The sequence below is a fragment of the Rhinopithecus roxellana genome, chromosome 16 (assembly GCF_007565055.1).
Source record: "Rhinopithecus roxellana isolate Shanxi Qingling chromosome 16, ASM756505v1, whole genome shotgun sequence".
NCBI classification, from domain to species: Eukaryota; Metazoa; Chordata; class Mammalia; order Primates; family Cercopithecidae; genus Rhinopithecus; species Rhinopithecus roxellana.
The window spans coordinates 69,478,780-69,492,262 of record NC_044564.1 but is presented as its reverse complement, the minus strand read 5'-3'; the positions used below and the strand labels follow the sequence as shown (position 1 = coordinate 69,492,262).

Sequence of the window (13,483 nt, the reverse complement as noted above, 5' to 3'; positions counted from 1 at the left end):
TGATCTCTACCTACCAGATGCTGGTAGCACCTTTCCAGTCGTGGTAACCAAAAATGTCTCCAGACATTGCCAAATGTCCTGTTTATCAGGGGAGCAAAATCATCCCTGGTTGAGAAACAATGCAAACTGGAGGAAAAAATCTACTGCTTTCCTCTATATATTCTACAACAGAACTCCAAACTGCAACTTCTGCTGTAGCGCTGCTTATTTTAGATAGCCTTATGACTCGAATCTCCTCTACCCATTTCTATCCCCCAAACCCTAGCCAAAATGAACTTCTTGATTTTTGCCCCAAAATACAACACGATTTTTACAACTGAAGTCTTGAGCTGGAGACTGGGCTCCACCCAAGACAGCTGATCCCACCTTCTCTCACGCTCACAAACAGAAGACGGTCCTTACATACAACCTTCCAAATACGCTATTTCTCACTTTCTCACTTTAAGCAGTGGGACCAGAGAAGTGAACAAGCTACAGATGTCAAGAAACTTGACTCCAAAAGCAAGGAATTTGACAGCTGAAAAATCAGTTAGCTAGTTTCCAGTATCTCTGGAATTGGTGAGACAGATAATCACACAGGTCAGCATTTCCAAAACTATTTTTTCCCAGAAACTGTCTTGAAAGATGTCAACAGGCATCCTCAAATATGTGATACTCAAGTAAGCCTGAAAATTGATTTCTGACAGTTTTCTTTTTGTTATTAACACCACATGAGCACGTTAAGCCTTTAACATGCTAGTTATTTTAGGAAGCTCCAAGGAATAATCAAGGATACTGCATTTCCCAAATTTATTTGGCCATGAAATCCCATTTGTTTTCTGCTCCAATGATGCCTATTTCCTTGATGAGGGTTCCAAGGAGCACCAGCCTGGGAAACAATGACAGAGTCCTAACTCCCAGAGACAATCCTAAAACCAACTTTCAGCTATGGGCTTCCACTTATTTCTCAACAAACCTACGTATGTGCACAACTTTATATACTGCAGCATTGTTTAAAGGAGTGAACTGGAAACATTTTAAATGTCCACCAATAGCATATTCCTTAAATAAATCATGGCATAATAATACAACAGAATACTACCCAACTATGAAACAATGAGGAAGCTCTTGGTGTACTGAAATAATCTACAGAGTACATGAAGTAAAAACAACCAGACAGACCCAGAATATTATATTATGTATGCTAGCATTTGTGTAAGAAAGGAAGGGAGAGAGACAAGGAAAGAGAACACACACAAACTTGCCAACATTTGCAGGAACTATCTTTAGAAAAACCTGGAAACAGTAACAATGGTTGCCTCTGGGAAGGAAACTAGCTAGGGGAAGGAGTAGAATTCAGACATCACTGTCTAACCTTTTATACTATGCCCACTGTATTATATATTCAGAAATAAAAGTAAAAAGTGCATAAACTAAGGTTTATCAGTCTGTATGGTATAAAAATCAGACAATAAGATGGAAAAATCTACTAAAACAACAGGCTATATCAACAAAAGAAATAAGGAACTTACTATATTCAATGACAGGATTTTTAAGGTTGATACCTTCTTGATTTTTTAATTATAAAGAAGAAAATACTTTTTGATAAGGCAGTAACAATATTTTGTTCCCCTGCTTGACTTCAAAAGATTCATAATCTAGTTACTTGCTTTCCTATATCATTTGCAGCCTCCTCTGACTCTCAGACCCCCAGGCCTCTCCCCCTCTTTCTCTACCACTTCAATATAATCAAAATAAGAATACCACCCCACAAAAAGTACATCTCCTTCTTTTATTAGTTCAGTGTATATTGGATCATTTGGGTAGATTTCTCCTTGTTGATTTTAATTTTTTTTAAGTACCAATAGAAATACTTAGCTAGCACTAAAGTTATACCCATATATTATGTTTTACCCCCAGTGGAAAAAAATGCAGCTGCTAACTTCTGGAAAGCAGGTCGCTGACTCACTGTGTGTATCACATAAAGTCATCATGCTTCTTTCCTAGCCTTGTATTTCTTTTATAAACAAATCTGAAAACTTCCTAATTTATCTTTTTTTTTCCAGGAACTTAAGTGCTTCATCCACTGTGTGATACTGCTGTACACAAACAGCTTAGTAAATATATTTTCCTTAAAACATTAAGGCTGATGCAGAATAAGTGTAATGGGTAACTAATCCACCTTACTGATCAAGGGCCTCATTAATAAAGGTGACCCGGAGAAAGCTGAATGCAGGCTGCCTCTGACTCTCAATTTCCAGAAACATCTCTCTGGCATCCTGCCATCGAGCACAAATTTTAACTTTCTCATTCACAGAACAACAATTTTTCTATCATGCAGTAGAAAAAGTAAAATGGAGCAAAAATATTTTAAGCTGCTGGAGCAAATTAATCAGCTGATTAAAATGATTACAGTACTTTTTGACTGAGTTCCAGAAAGTTAGCATTAAAAATTTTCCCATAGAAAATAAATACAGGATTATGTTAATGAAGATATCTCTAATTAAGTAGTGTGGGTTTTCTTTAACTTTTGTCCTAAGTTTTTCACAATAAACATGTATTAATGAGGGGAATTTTTTTTTCTTCAAATTTTTAAAATTTTTTTTTTATTATTATACTTTAAGTTCTAGGATACATGTGCATAATGTGCAGGTTTGTTACATATGTATACTTGTGCCATGTTGGTGTGCTGCACCCATCAACTCGTCAGCACCCATCAATTCATCATTTATATCAGGTATAACTCCCAATGCAATCCCTCCCCCCTCCCCCCTCCCCATGATAAGAGGGGAAATTTTTAAACCCAGGGAAAACGACAAATGAAAAGAATATACATCTTAAATACCCAATTTATTCATAGGAAATAAAGGTAGGCTATCATACGGATTCATCTGAGAATTGCTAAAATATCCCAGTAAACACTTCAGGCAAAATGGACTCCAAGAAAGGTCCATACCTCACCCTGCTAGGGGGTGCTCACCAGGAAGTCAGCCTTCGATTCACCAAATTTTGCAATAAACACACAGCAGTGGGTCCTACCAGTAACTTAACACCTGGGAGCAGGCAGCACACAGCCCAAGTGTCCACAGCAGTTGGGAGAAGCCCAATGACGGGGGACTCTGAGAGCAGAGAGAACATGCTCACTCTAGTCACGGTGTCACCAGCATCTGGGCACCTCTGGGGTGGCTGGAGGCCACAGATGCTTGCCCTTGTACCTGGAAATGCTGTCGTAGAGCCTTTTGGGTGTGGGGAAATTTGAGTCTGTGAAGGGGAGACTTTGTATTTCTGTCCTATGCTAGTGTTTCCATCGGCCACATTAACCTTGTAACATCTGCCCCTTTAAAGAATATGGCGGAGAAAGAGCAAAGACAGGCTTCACTTGATAGAAAAGGACAGCAGCCTCCGCAGCCCACTTCTTGGCTCTAGAACTTTAGGAAATATGACCTCCATTTCTCCATTTATGAAGCAGTGATGGTAATAATAACAATAATAGTAATACACAGTTCACAAGGTTGTCATACTACACAAGAATATACATAGAGGTTATATAACACTCTCTGACACACGGAAGTTCTCACGGAATGCTGGGTGCCTGCCCTTTTCCCCCAGAGTTTGCCCTATTACAGAAAATAGCTACGCTGTCCTAATTCCAGTGCCGCTAAAGATACTGACACAGATCTTTAGTGAGCCAGTCCACCCTGCTCTCTGAAATCCAGCCAAGTCAATTTCCTTGACATAAGGGCTCAATCCAATCTTTCCCATTTCCTCCAAAAGAGGGATCTGGCTAGCCTAGCCATGCTAATTTCCAAGTCTAAAAGGGGCAAGGATTTTTATTTATTCTCTTTTCAGAAACCATACATGTTCCCTGTCACACACACACACAGATACACATATGCACAATGGCAACTTTTTCAGGACTGAGAAAGAACAGAATGCTTGTGATTTACTGAGAATCATCAGCAATTTACAGCACCTAGAAATAGTAATCAGCTTAAAGAAAGAACTTTCCATCCCAAAGAAATCTGTGAAGAAAGCATGTCCCCTCAAGTTGAAAAGATAGATAAATGGCATTTTTCCCAGAGCCTTCTCAAACAGAGCCAAATAACTGAGTCAACCCGCCAAAGAGGGAGAAGGAGACAAGAGTATAAAGGAGGCACAAAACCCTTTAGAAAGTGACCACACAAGATCTCCAGTATTGTCGTCATTCGTTTGATTTACCAGGCAGCCTGCCAAATAAGGCACTGGTAATTTAGTGGCATTAAGATGAGTTTAGTCAGCAAGGAGGGAAGAGGAAAAAGGAAAGTTTTTTGTGTTGCTAAAACCAGAATAAGAATTTCCAAATGTCCGTGTGCCATAGTCAAAGCAGGGAAATGCTAAAGTGACTATTCTGCAGGCTGGAGCGTCTTGCTGGCCATTCTTCCCCTGTCACCTCTCATGATGAGCATGATAAAATGGTCACCAGAGAGCCCAAGAACCAAACCAAGATTTTCTCCAAACAGTAAGGCATTCTACATGAAAAAATTTCTTAAAAGGTCTTTACATATCTAGAGGAAAACACATTTGTGTTTTATTTGACAAATAACAATCTCAGAGCTTAGCACTGACACCAAGGGAAGAATGCTATCTTCCTCTGGGGAGCTTAAAATCACCAAACATTCAGAATTGCAGGGAACAGACTGCTTGGGGGAGGGATAATATGTGATTTCTTGCCAAAAATACTGCCATTGTTGTTATTTATCTAAACACAATATTTTGTCATTTTAATTTTCGGCAACATCAGCTGGATATTTTATAAAGGCACGCACAGCTTTCAGCAGAGCATGGATGGCATACCACTGCTTTTACAGAGAAAGTGGTTGAAAATTAACGAACCAAAACTTTACAAATGGAAAGTACTAATATTTTGCTTCTTCAATTGAATACATTTAAGAATCCTTCTACTACCTCACTGTCAATTTTCAGATTCTAGAGTACGTGGTATCAGAAAAGAAATGGTCACACTAAGAAATTATTCTTGAATATTATTGTACAACAAAAGACTGTCTTTGGACAGCCTAAGGACATCAAAGTCTTAGCTTCATCAAAGCTGAGGATAAAGGTGAAATCTCTGTATTCTGGCTCAAAATAAACTTAAGACAACAAAATGACAGCAGTAAAAAAGGAATGAAGCACTAATACATGCTATAAGATGCATGAACTGTGAAAAAATTCAGACACAAAAGACCATATATTGTATGATTTCAGTCACACAAGAAATGACCAGAATAGACAAATCCAATAGACAGAGGCAGAAGTACATGAGTGATAATCAGGGGCTTCTCAGAAGCAAAGTCGGCATTGTGGAAAAATGGGGAGTGCTGCTTATAGGTATGGGGTTTCTTTCTAGGTGTAAAAATGTTCCAAAATTGATTGTGGTTATGGGTGCACAAGACCGTGAACACACTTAAAACCAACAAGTGGTTTACTTTAAACAGTGCGCTTTCAATAGGTGAACTGCATGGTATGCGAATTATATCTCAGTGAGCTGCTTTTTCAAGTGAAATGAGAACACACTCCCACAATTACATACACAAGTGAAATGCATCCTCCCAGTCTCTCGCACATACACACATGCACCCCTTCCTCTCCTCACCTTATTCTCAATTATACAATTTCTGGTACTCTGTATTTCAACAGAGCTGCATTTTGCAAAGTTAATGTACATAAGAATCACCTGACAACCTTGTTTAAGAGCAATTATGATTCCTTAGGTCTGAGATAGGGTCTGAGATTCAGCAGTTCAAGCAAGTACCCAGATGTGGTAAGGTTAAGAGGGCTGTGTCAGTCCCACACAAAAAGACTGTACTACATATATGGATTCAAAACATACTCTGAGTGCTAAAATCTGACCAGAGCTACTACCACAAATTCACCACAAGCCACACTCAGGAGCACTCCTGGGAGGAGCTCTTCCTCCCTGTTCCTCCTGTGCACAGAACTAGAGAGAGAGGACAGGCAATGCCACCCTTGAAGAGCCGGACTGTGGCCCACACAGACAGGTCACAGGCTTGCCTTCTATGCCAGCTCTGCTGCTGGGCAACCTTGCCCCAGGCACCTCCTCTCTCTGAGAATTTCCCCGTACGTACAACTAGTCCCAATACTATTACCTACTGACTTCACAAAGTTGTTTTCAGGGTGAAAGAAGATGATGCACACAAAAAGAGCTTACAAAACCATAAAGCATTTTATTACCTTACGGTGGGAAAGTGTTAAGATAGGCAAGTCGTCATCACGATTCCCATAATGGGCACCAAAGACAAGAGGAGTTGGGCAGACCTGGAGCCAGCAAGTCCTGACGTCTCCTTCTGTTGGCAATGAAGACAGAGCCCAAAGCAATGATCACCTCTAATCTCCTGACGGGGTGTAGCAAGCGCAAGGCCAGTTCCCAGAGAAGGAAGACTGCAGTGATCAAAGTTAACCAGACATGTTCTGAGAGGCGTTAAAAGCTTTAGTCCCTGTCTCAGGGATCCACTGGCTTCTCGTGAAAACAGCAATGTGACATCATGAACTTAATAATAGGGAGCCTCGGTCACCAGTCACAGAGTCTCAGACACGTCCCATATTCAAGTCACACACATCTCAAACACACCACTGCGATGACATGAAAAGTCAAGGTCTCTGATTATGCTGTAGCCAGAAGGAACTGAAGCCAATAAAGTTCTAAACGAGCTTCTCTTTCTATTAAATTGTACTGCCCCAAGGAAAAGTGAAAATTTATTTCACCGTAGAATGTATTTTGGCTTCCAGGAACAATTTCAACCAAAAGCAAAAACGAAAAAAAAAAAGAATACAAAATGTCCTATATGTCTATCACGTACCTACATTTACCCTATGAAATAACTTGGAAGCTACTTCATGACCATGAAAACTATAGTTACTCAACCTATATATTTCCCTATGGTAAAATAATTGTTAAGCTTTATGAAATAAAAAAGACCAATGAAGGATACTTCCAAGCAAGGTTATTATTGTATGATGACCACTCTATGAACATCAAAAATTAAAGAACTTCTTTACATCTTTCATGAAACAAAATCTGTCATAATGAATAACTCTTAGAGAAATATAGAAAAATCCAGTTAATTGTCAATTGAAAAAAAGAACCTTCACTAAGAAGAAATAAGGGTTTTATTTAACACTCTAGCACTCACATCTTCTCTTTATTCAGACTGTAATTCTTCACTGTATTAATTTTACCATAGGGAGCCTACAACCTTAAGAATGAGATTACTAAATATAATGTATTCACCAAAAAAAGTGCCCCATAACATAAGAGAACTCTCATTTTGAGGGGGCACTGCCCTATTTTTTAATCACAATTCAATTTCTGGGTCAGCAAACTAGTTTATAGGAGAAGATAAGGTTAGCTTTTATTTTTAAAAAATTTAGAAAACTTGCTGTACTTCTTAAACAGCTTTGCTTAATAACTTTGTGTTAAACTTCTTTGTCAAAAAAAGGAAAATGAAAAAAACTCAACATTATTCAGCCAGGGATCCTTACACCCTGATTTTTTAAGTATATGTTTAACAGTTGAGGGTTTCTCCAACATCATAAAGTTCCCATTTCAGTGTGCACTCACCGATGTTAAACAATGATCTTAGTCATTCCAAGTATATATCGACCACTTAAACTAATCTAACAATCGAACATCAGCTTTTTCTGTGTCTCTCACTAAATTGTAAACTCTTTGAGAATATAAACACGCCTTTAATGCCCCTAATGCTCTAGAGCCTGCCTATTAGACAGAATATAGTGTTCACTGAATACATAAAGAGGATCTGAGCCCTACCCTCACACACGGCTCTGATCTTCAGGAAGCTCATTTGTTATCACATCCACAAACTGGGTAATTGATTAAAATGAGGAAAAGAAAGGAAGCTATCACTTACTATATGCCAGACCCTTATGTGCATTTTGGTATTTAATTCTTGCAATACCCTGAGGAAGATAACTTTGGAGAAGATGGAACTTGCCCATAGTTGCACAGCTAGAATAAAGCTGGGCCTCCATTCGAGCCCAGACCCACAGAGTTAAAGCTGCACCCAGGGGATATGACAATACACTGACCAATTTAGGAAAAACAAGATTTGATGGTACGAAAGTCTGCCCCTAACAGCAAATGAGTCCTTGAGCAGTAGACACTTGTATTAGAATGTTCTCCTATTAGAGGGCCAATCGTGTGTCTGGAGCTCTCAAGGGTGGCAAGATGATGATGAGAGCCCAGGTGTGATGTGTCTTGCTGTGGCTTCCCAGAATCTTCCGACCTACCCCCCATTATCAATGAGAGCCCAGATGCCATGAGCTGAGGAGCACATGCCCTTCTCAAGGGGCAGCCTTTGCTCAGCTGTCACTTTGCAGTATGATCTGCAACTTTCTTTTCGAGAACAAATGTTTTCCCTGATTCTCAATAAATTCCCCAAAGCCATATCAAGTACATATCTAAAGGTTTCAAACTGCATACTCACAAACTTGGTGTGACCTAAAGATCATTTTTTTTATGACCCAGAGATGTTTTGTTAAACCTTTAATTAGCTTCCCTTCTAGAGATCAGCCATACTGGGCTCATCTTCTCACTGGCTACCGCTGCAGGGAGGTGGCCCCACGGAGAGCTCCCCTGCTCACCACAGACCACCTGGCCAACTTCACGCCTCTATTCCACCTGCTTGGCTTCTGCAGGCATATGATTTGCAACCCCTGTACTTTTCAGAGTTTTATGGGTACAGAGACCATGACCCAAAAAGTGCTCAATGGATCTGCTTCAACACAAGAGCATCTTTGCTCTTTCCTTAAGTCTCAAACTTTCTCTGCAAAATATCCAGAAAAAAAAAAAATTCTATCTTATTTATTTGGTGCCTGGGCTGTAAAACTCTGGTTACCTGGCTTCAAACTCTGGTTACCTGGCTTCAAACTCTAATTATACCTCTTACAGACAGATCTTGGGCAAGCTATCACATCTCTGCATTTCTATTTCCTCATCTAGAAATGAGGATGCCATAAAACTACCTCATTGGGCTGTGAGAATTACTGTTTATTAAGTGCTCAATGATACGGGTTGCTAACATTGTCACTTGCTGGACAAAGCAGAGCCGGGACCACGCCTTCATTAGCTCTGGATCCCCACCCGCCTCCCAGTGGTGTGACACCGAAGCAGCAGATGCTGGGATCAGTGAAAGCGCGGATCACCTGTAAGTGAAAGTGGGTCTCCTAGATCTCTGTCCACCAAAACAGAGCTGCTTTACTCAAACATGTTTTAATTATTGTACATGAAAAAGCAATGCAGCCACCCTCATGAAAGTGTGTGTCTACATTCAATAAAACTAAAAAGGATTGATTAAATTGTTTCCACTTCTATGTGACAGAAAATAATTCATGTTTTCCCCCACCTAATTTCAACCCCAAATCCAGTTCGTAACTCCCTTGTTTTCAACCTTGAGGAATAATTTCATTAGCTTTCTTGAAACATTTATGTAAGGAGAGACAGTGAAGAACCATGAAAGCATCTGCAACTCTCAAATCTCAGGGCTCTGTTCCTGATAATACTTTGCCTAGAGCATGTCAAAGCAGCTTAAAAATAACTGTGTTTAATCCATCAACACATTGTCACTTCAGTTGAGAAAGTATGAGTCAAAAATCAAAATACTTGTTGCTCCCAACCTATGTGGATGAGGAAGAACCAAATCTGTTCATGGTGTTTATCAAAGTTTCCATTAACGGATTTGTTAAGTAAGATTTGACTTACTTACTAAAAGTAAGATTGACTTAAGAGGAAAGCTTACAAATTCTAAATTCAAAAAGAGATTTTATTCCTAAATATCCAGCTTCCTCAGTTGTTCATACACAAGTGCAAATCAGCCCCCAAATACAAGGATCTCGTTTTCATTTGAACAGATGAAGGTGAAGGAAAATCTTGAATTTCTTCACTATAATAAACATTTCATATAACTGTATATCTAGAACCAAGCACAAGTATTTGGGACAGGAAAACATTCCATAAATCATGACATGAACAGTATTCGTTTGAATGATCAGTTTGTGATGGTACCAAGTGTCATACCATTACTTTCATTTCATTTCAATCTAGGCAATTCTGCTATGGATGAAACAAACACAACCAAAAAGGACAAGCTCTTGAAGCCTGCTGGAATTTTTGGCCATTCAAAATTTGAAGAAAAAGTCAAAAATACAATTGCAGACCATATAGTATGATGTAAATACATACAGAATGTGAACAGTGAAACCTGCAAAAAATGCTTTGGAAAAAGGTTTTAATATTGTTATTTCTACTTAATTGTTCAGCTAAATACAGCCACGTGCCACATAGCCATTTTGGTCAACAATGGCCCAAATACATGATGGTAGTCCCATAAGATTATAAGACTTGAAAAACTCAGTTATGTCATAATTGATTAGATGATTTCATCACCACTCACCGACTCACCCAGAAGCAACTTCCGGTCCTACAAGCTGCATTCATGGAAAGTGTCCTGTACAGGTATACTATTATTAATTGTTTACACCATATTTTTACTGTATCTTTTCTACATTTAAGTATGTTTAGATACATAAATGCTTATGATGGTGTTATAAGTGCCTACAACATTCAGTACGGTAACATGTTGTACAGATTCATTACCTTGGAGCAACAGACTACATCATATAGCCCAGGTTTGCAGCAGGCTACACCATCTAGGTCTGTGTGATTACACACTAGGATGTTCACACAATGATGAAATCACCTAATGATGCATTTCTCAGAACATATTCCATTGTTACATGATGCATAATGGTATATCATAATTTTAAGGAACTATCATAAAGCAGTCCTTTCTCCAGACACACAAACTCCCTTGATAACCGGCCTTATGAGAAGAGGAGAAAAAAAGGCTTCAGCTGGTAAACATGCTCCTCTGAATTACTGTGTGTTTGTAGGAGGGCTTGCATCTTTCAGAAGAATTCAGGGTAAATCACAAGTGGGGTCTTACTTTCCACTGCTGACCCTCTACTTCTAAATTGCCACTTCACTGAAGCTGCCTGGACACAGGGTGAAGCTAGTCAAAATACATCTTGAATTTCATAATTTTATTTCTTGGTTGTGGTAGTTTTCAGCATTGCAGGATATGGAACAACTAACATTAAGTTTCACCTTTACTCTCCTAATGAAGAAAAGAGAAACAGAAAACAGAAGGTGGCAGGCAGCTCAGATAGTGGGAGGATATCAAGCTTTCACTTCATCAGAGAACATCAAGCAAATCTGGAAAAACTTTTAAAATTGATTTTAGCTTTGCTTCCTAGATCAGATCTCTCATGATGGCTACAAAGCAGCAGCTGAACTGGTACAGCTGTGGACCATCAAAACAAGATTAGCATCGTTCACATCAATCAAAAGGGAAGGGAGATGCTAGTCAAGCTTTTGGATAGGCCAATGATTCCTATCATTGATATGCAGCCAGGCTGCATCTTGGTAACACTTGGGAAGCTTCTGATTTAGTTGGCCTTGGGAGTTATGGGGTCTGAGCGGGCGTGGCGGCTCACATCTGTAATCCCAGCACTTTAGGAGGCCGAGGCGGGTGGATCACGAGATCAGGAGTTCAAGACCAGCCTGGCCGAGATGGTAAAACCCCGTCTCTACCAAAACTACAAAAATTAGCCAGGCATGGTGGTGGGCGCCTGTAATCCCAGCTACCCGGGAGACTAAGGCAGGAGAATCGCTTGAAACTGGGAGGCAGAGGTTGCAGTGAGCCTAGATCGTGCCATTGCACTCCAGCCTGGGCAACAAGAGTGAGACTCCATCTCAAAAAAAAAAAAAAGAAAGAAAAGAAAACCTCACTCAAGTGAAGCTAACCCTGTTGTCAGGATTGAGAAGGGTAGAATGAGACTACTTGAAAAAAATAAGCCATTAATGAAAGGGATCATGTGCTCAAGCATATCAAGCACGGAAGTGCTAGAATTCATAAAATAATGTGTTGACTTTGATGAAACTATCAGTTCAGTTACTGCCTGGGCCCCATACAGATGAATATGCCCACACCCATACAGGAAGACATGTCTACTGCCTGCTCTGACACCAGCATTTTAAAGTCCTTCTGGAATCACTTGGTTTGAATGCCCACAATATTGAGAGAGTCTTTAGGAATGTAATAGACTATGACACATCTCACACCACAAATTTTATGACATGCAGTTTACTATATATTTTTCACAAGTCTGAAAACATCATATGTACACTGAACATAAACATACAAACACATTTAAATAATACACAATACAGTTGCAATGTTGGCACCAGGCCCCCACACTGAGGAGCTCCCTGGGCTAAGAGAGAAACATTTCTGCTTGTTTTTTTCTAACTCTCAGGTACTAGGACCGTATACTGAAAGTGCTGAGCCCCAGCACGCCAGAAGCATTTCATTTCCTTTTATATTTCTAGCCTCTTACCCCATCATATATTGGTTCTAGATGAATTTTTCTTGAGCACAAATGATCTCCCTGGTCATATCAATTTCAGATGAAGTCTTCCTCCAGAAGTGGGTAAGGCTAAGCTAGTAAAAAACAGCCAGCAAGGCGATGAGTCAGTAGTGAGGGGATGTTTATTACCTAGGATCAGAAACAAAAGTAACCGTAGCCTACTGCAGTAGATTGTGTCTGTAATCCCAGTAGTTTGGGAGGCCAAGGCGATAGGATCATTTGAGGCCAGGTGTTCAAGACAAGCCTGGGCAACAGAGAAAGATCCTATCTCTACAAAAAAATTTTCTAAAAAAATTAGCTGGGCATGGTGGTGAATGCCTGTATTCCTAGCTACTTGGGAGGCTAAGGTGAGAGGATCACTTGAGCCCAGGAGGTTGAGGTTGCAGTGAGCCATGACTGTGCCCCTGCACTCCAGTCTCTGGGACACAAAGACCCCATCTCAAAAAAGGGACTTGCGAAAGAACACTAATACCTCTGTCCCTGACTCAAACTATACCAGGCTCTACCTGCAGGCCCCCGACCTGCTTTTAGGGAAACTGACCTAGAGAAGTCCAGTGACCCCTTTTCTCAGGATGCCCTAGAAAGCGGGCCTAGAAGAACACACCTCCACCGTAGCCGAAGGTCAGAGCTGGGCATGCCTGTTCTCAGCACCGCTCTTGAAGACCACGCCTTGGCAGACACCAGCCCTCCAGGCTGCAGTGACCTCCTCTCACGCACTAAAACTGACCTGGATCATTACCACTCACCAAGTGCTCTGTCAGGTACTCCACTCTCTCCCTTCACAAGCACTACACCAAGACAAGTACGTCATCCATTCTTACTTCAGGCACTGGGAAACAAGGGGAAATTAAGCAGCATGGCTAAGGACAGAGAACTAACAAGTAATTGCCACTGAGCCTCAATCCCAAACCTCTGTCCCTAAAGGCTCTTTGCAGCACATGCCAGTAACAACAGCAGTAACAAAGCAATAGCAAACAGCTAAGATTCATGTGTTACTTAT

At 40.2% G+C, this 13,483-nt stretch overlaps 1 protein-coding gene across 2 annotated transcripts in view; it reads right to left on the bottom strand.

Annotated features, from left to right (window-relative positions):
• Positions 1–13,483, bottom strand: part of SH3GL2 (SH3 domain containing GRB2 like 2, endophilin A1) — a 235,433-nt gene that overhangs the window by 196,112 nt on the left and 25,838 nt on the right. The window contains exon 1 of one of the 2 annotated variants that reach the window (XM_030920229.1): positions 6,211–6,454. The exons of the other annotated variant lie outside the window; for it this stretch is intronic. The gene's annotated coding sequence lies outside the window, so the exon portion shown is untranslated. Of the gene's footprint in view, positions 1–6,210; positions 6,455–13,483 lie in introns of those variants that run through there. 2 annotated transcript variants of the gene reach the window in all.